This window comes from Cryptotermes secundus, unplaced genomic scaffold, assembly GCF_002891405.2.
Source record: "Cryptotermes secundus unplaced genomic scaffold, Csec_1.0 scaffold407, whole genome shotgun sequence".
NCBI classification, from domain to species: Eukaryota; Metazoa; Arthropoda; class Insecta; order Blattodea; family Kalotermitidae; genus Cryptotermes; species Cryptotermes secundus.
The window spans coordinates 5,498,494-5,504,493 of NW_019741981.1; the positions used below are offsets into that span (position 1 = coordinate 5,498,494).

General features: G+C 41.3%; 1 long non-coding RNA gene across 1 annotated transcript in view; it reads right to left on the minus strand.

Annotated features, from left to right (window-relative positions):
• The window catches only part of LOC117282978, a 246,024-nt gene extending 243,068 nt beyond the window's left edge, over window positions 1–2,956 (minus strand). The window contains exon 1 of the long non-coding RNA XR_004513960.1: window positions 2,808–2,956. This is a non-coding gene — a long non-coding RNA (uncharacterized LOC117282978). The remainder of the gene's footprint in view (window positions 1–2,807) is intronic.
• Window positions 2,957–6,000: the final 3,044 nt, after the last annotated feature.

Genomic DNA, 6,000 nt, shown 5'->3' on the forward strand with positions numbered 1-6,000 from the left:
GGGCCGCATAAGAAACGAAAAGATTAAGGAGATACGCAGACACACAGACAACAAGATCGTTTCATAAGCATCCATTTTTTGTAGTTAGTGAGCGGTACACAGAGAGACATACACGCGCACAGCAGGTACACAGACAGCAACGTAGTTCATAATCATACTTTCATTTCTTCGAAATAAGGAAATTGGGCTCAAAATTCAATTTAATAATACTTTTCCACTTATGTCCAAGTTTCATATGTGATCCTTTCCCTTTCATGTTTCTGACTATATTTTATATACGTATCTCAACATTACCATGCGTGCTACATTCCCGCTTCTTTTTTTATCACCCCAATAATGTTAAAGTATATGCACATATTACGAAATTCCTCATTTAGCTTCTCTCTCCTGCCGTTCATTTCGTCCACATTCTAATGCATCTTCTAATTTCTTAAGCATTTCAGTCTGTTTAAATTATATACAGACCTAACCACCGAGAGAAAAGTAAAGTTGTTCCTGTGTCTAAGCTCCGTATCGTTGGGGCTGTGGGGAGAAGCTCCACGATCCCTCGTTTCCGAAGTAGCGATGGGGGTTGTAAGTGGTCCTCTTGAACCTGCAGAGTGCTAGCCAAGTTCCCTGTTCGCTCCCACCCAGAACATGAAACGTCGGCATGCGTCTGCAAGACTATACGGAGTCATAATCCGGGGGACCGCGATCTAAATCGTTCTGAATCACTTCTGAGCTCTCCAAACCGGTCTTGCAGCCAGCAGTAACTTTGCCGATTAATCCATCACTCAAGGTTGAACACGGTTCAAGGGTCTGTCAGTGTTGCCAACAGACGCAAAGAGAGATTGATTCTCAGTTTACTTAACGACTCCTTCTAACTCCAGGGGTTACATAGCGTCCAGTGAATGATAGGGTGGACAGGACGAGACATGAAGCGGTTGCGTCCTATTTTAAGGTTCTACCCTAATTATTTGCTTAGAAGAACTGAGAAAACCCTCGAAAACCCGTCAGGATGGTCCGAACAGAAGCGTGTGCAATGACGGTCTGGGAATCGGCAGCGTCTGTCGGCTGGCTGGTTAGTCATTCAGCCAGTTAGTTTGATGGTTAGTTAGTTAGTTAGGCCGTGCCATAGCTCAGGCGGTTAATCCCCCGCTTCCCACCGCGAGGGCCAGTGTTGGAGCCCGGGTCGGGTCATGTGGGATTTAAGACGGACTAAGTGATATTGGCTCAGGGTTTTCTCCAGTACTTTGGTTTCCCTTGCGAATTCGCATTCCATTGATTGCTCCATAATCATTATCATCATCATCATCATCATCTATCATCCGGGGCTGGTACAAGAGTCAAAACAGTGGCCGCAATACCAAGTGGACTAAGTCTCACCCCGTGAGAAAAATAAATAATAGTTAGTTATGAAGAAAGCCGTCTTCTGGGATGTGGCACCGTGTAGATCTTGTGTGAACTGACGTTCCGGTTTTAAAGTTTTAAAAATTTTAAAATGATGTAAAGGGCNGTCGGTTAACACAATTTCTGCACGGCGCCACATCCCAGAAAACGGCTTTCTTCATAGTCACCGCCGTGAAAACCTCAAATCTTAAATCTTAAATAGTTAGTTTGTTGGTGAGGCATCTTGAGGTAATTTTCCTCTATAATCCTCAACAAATAACTCGAATCCTAATGATCCATGAAGAATTTCACATTCTTTACGAAGTACGCTGATTGCAGGCCACCCTGTTGCAGGCTACTGTAACGAACATTAAGGGTATTCAGAGCCCCAAACTACTAGCTATGCAGATTAAACATATTATTTCCAAATAATACAAAAATGTTACACAAATTTCGTTACAGACTTAATTACGTGGGTGTCCGAAGGCCAGTGCAATGGAAGTAGCAAGTTTCTTTCTTGTGAAAATGGGGCCGGTAGAAATAGAAGACACAGAATTCAGGGCGAGCTACGCAACTTGCAGGTGGAATTTAGTGTACTGCAGGATACACTTTCGTCTCCCACACATCATTCTAATTACAGTACAAATGTTCTTTATAAAAAGAGCTAAGCCACTACACAGCTATGCAAACACGAGGTGTACCGGTTCGTTTCCACTAAATCAGGGATCGCCTTTGATTGTACTGTGCACTAATCTGCAAGTTCGTCAGACTTTGTGTTGCTATCACGAAATTGTAACTCTTCCTCAAAGGAAAAAGTGTAACAACTCAAGATCGTGTCATTGCAGCAAGAACTTCCAATCTTTTGACGTCATTGCAGCAGACGGTTATATTATGGGGTATTTTTCGTGCCTCTTAAATTTACAAAACAAAAAGGCCACTATGTGGGGAAGGGATGCTTTCAAATTTCCAATAGCGACGAAATTATAACAAATTTAATTAACAGCCACGAAAAGGATCCCGCTGAATGCACACTTTTCTCATACTGTATGTATATGTTCAGTCGTGTGAATTCATATTTTAAAAGTATCTTAAAACTTTACTGGAAATTTCATGCATGTAGGAAGAGCCTTCTGTTCAATGATAGATTTATATCATGTGGAATACGTATAGTCTGCGGGTGAAATTATAACGAAAATATTATACAGTTTTTTTTTACCAATTTTTCTGCATTAAAAATATACTCAAATACACAAATTATCAGTGTAGCTTCGCTAAAATTATTGGACATGTAATTGAACATAGTGACTTGAAAGATTTTACAAAGCGCATAATACGAAATCCTCCCGTAATTGTAAAATATTTGTTAATACATATGGCAGTGACTGCCTTCGTACAAGATTATGATAACGCATTCAAACCACTATTCATAGACAACTCACCTTTGTAGAATTGATCATAGGTTCATTAAACGAATCACCTTTAGCACCAACTCATTTGATTCCCTCTTAGGACAAGATTTAAATCTGCTTTTACATCCTAAACCAGTCAACACAGTCAACTTCGGCAACTTCGCAAGCGAGAAATATGTTCTCTGTTGCTTAGACCACTTAGACTGTACAGAGCGTACAGAGACCGCCAGTCGACACAAGATTGCTGCAGAGGAAGACAAATATCGATACATTACAATCGAAATTTGATTATCGCTGTCAAGGCCTTCAGAGTTATTACAATTCGATATGCAGGCAGTGAACAACTGCTAGCAGCAAGACTTCACTCTAGATGCTCTAGACTCTGCCCTCTTGTGAGACAGATGGGAAACATCGTTACTGTATGAAGACGATAACGTTACTTCTCTTTTCCATTTTGCGAAAATCTCTTTTACTGACGATAAGAATAAAATCGCTATGGAATTATTTTTTTTTTTTTGCTGGAATTTATCGTGACTGCATTTATATCTACATATTGCAGTGCTGCTCCGGTCTAGAAAACCGAGGTTAACGGCCGTGGGGATCCGTTGCGCTGACTATGTGACATCCTCTATCCGCAAAAGTTGGCACTAACTTTGCCGACAAGCGGCGGTCGCTCGGCCGGTATAGTTCGTTTGCAGACTAGAGACCACGGAATTTTTTCTGACAATTAGTTAAACTGATCAGCAGTAATACAGAAGTTATTCCTTCCAGAAGATTAAGTCATTAATTACTTTCACTGTCATGACACGCAATTACATCGGAGCCCAGAGACAGGAAATAGAAATGTTTACTTCGCGCTTGTGACATCGGTGGCTAAAACCTGTAGAGTCCATTCTAATGACTTGATGAATCAGAAACAACATCACAATTCAATACAGCATCTTCATGTAACCGGATAACTATCAAATTTAGTCTGTGAGTGAACTCAAAAGCTACGTAACTGCATTCGTTGCGATGTAAAATCTCTGTGCCATTGAATAGCGAAATATTTGTCCGCAAACAGACTACATTACGATATTTCGATCTGCGCTTTTGGCACACGTGTACACTGTTTAAACTGAGACGCAACCTCGATGTTATCATTTCAATTAGCTGCTTCCATATTTGTATTTGTTGGTGCAGAGGCACGGGCCACTCACCCCAGCGGCCCCAACTGGCAGACCGCAGTCCTAATGAAAATTGTTGCTCATTTTCTAAATAACTTCGGAGCACATGAAGCTGTTGTATCAATTTCAAGATCAGATATGATTACGAAATATTTTAGTACTCATAAAATTGAAAAGGTGGCTTAGTAAGAGGACGTGACCTATTTTAAGACAGCAGAATTTTACTATAATGGGTAAAGGTAAAGTTGTCCATGTGCTCAACGAATAAAGCACTACGCCATGAAGGCGTATGGGGGAGTGGATATATAGATCCACATTCTCTTGACCTCGGCACTAGCTGCAGGTGAGTGGTCAGCTTCAAGCCACGGTCTCTTTATACCCTGGGAAAGAGTCCCAGGTACCCATTGGATAGGAGGTTGGGTGGACCCTAGAGCCGGTGTCAAGAAAATTCTTGACCCTACCGGGACTTGAACTCCGACTCCTCAGTCGTCAAGCCCCTAGCCAGTCGCTATACCGACTACGCCACACGAAAGCCCTCGATTAGAATAGCCGCTGTCTCATATTTAAAGCGAATACAAGATGGGTGCCTTCTTTAATGTGATCGGGGATTTGTTCTTTGACACGTGCGAGTTAACTATGGCGAAATTTTGCATAATAGAGGATTCGAACGTTTCGTAGGGTACGGACGTCTGAATATGTGTGCCATTGCTGTTAATTGTGTTGTTCCTCGTCTTTGTGCTTATTTTTGGGATTCTGTTGCCTTCCTTTCTCTGCCCCAGCCCCCTCTCTTCACGATGTAGATTAATACATTTGCCTGAAAAATCCTGAAGGATGATTATCAAGCCAGATAAATCTAGACTTGGAGATAATAAATGACGGAAAATGGACTAAATTTGTAATAAGACTGGAGAAGCATGCCGTCTCCTGGGATGTGGCGCGGTGTAGATATTTTGTTAACCGACGTTCCTCCGAAACGTCGGTTCACACGAGGTCTACACGGCGCCACATCCCAGAGGACGGCAGTCTTCATTGTCACCGTCGTAAAAACCTCAAATCTTACGAGACTGGAGAAGTTAAATCCGTTTTGGATTACATAGGATTTTCACGCGTGTGTTTTGCACTTCTGCCTCCAAAATGGCCCTAACTGTTCGACAATTTTTGATAAAGGTTTCAATGATATATATTAACCTATACGACTTCGGTTACTATTGTTACTTTTGAATGCTATGGCTATCGGATTTCGAAAATGGCCCTAGTGTCACTCCTATTTCACAAATTAGTGCGTCCATGTTGTCGCTCTGCTGAAGAAAACAGAATACTTGGATTAAGAAGAATGAAATGAGTAAGTGGGATCCAACAAAATGAGGAGCTCGTAATTTACATCTGATGGTGTCAGATGGCGGGCTTTGGTATTAGCGGTGTTGAAACTTTGGATTACGTCACAAGAGAGTGAGTTGTCAATAAACGTGTTATGTGAAATGTTTCGTGTGGTTTTAAAAATTGGTGAGTGAAGGACATGACCCGCAAGTTTTTCGAAAAAGGTAGCATACAAAACACGAGAACTAAAGAGAGATCAATTAATTTCAAAAGCAAGAGCTCATGTGATGCTGTAATTTGTGTTCTATATGTCTCCTATTGACGTCACATCACCGAGGCCACAATGACATGGATATTGAATAGGGAAAGCAAGACAGGCGATGGAATCTTATGGGGACACTTCTTGCAAGTAGCTCGCTCAGAGCGTAGAAAATGGGTTGCACTATTCATCTACTGAACCTAGAAAAATTAATCCTCAGAACTAGACCAGATGAAACTACCTCAGAATGAGTTGAAAATCTTTCTGGAATCTTCGACTTCTGTCATCAGAGAATTGCGAGATGAATAATTCAAACAATTTTCACAACTTTCGATTTTCTCCTGCCTTTCAAAGTAGTAAGCAGTAATCTAAATATATGTGGCCTATATTGGACATTGTCCATCGTACCGTTTTTGTTAAAGAAACGTAACGTTTCGGAAAAAAAGTTCTGTTCCCCTCATCAAGCAAAAGCAACTTACAC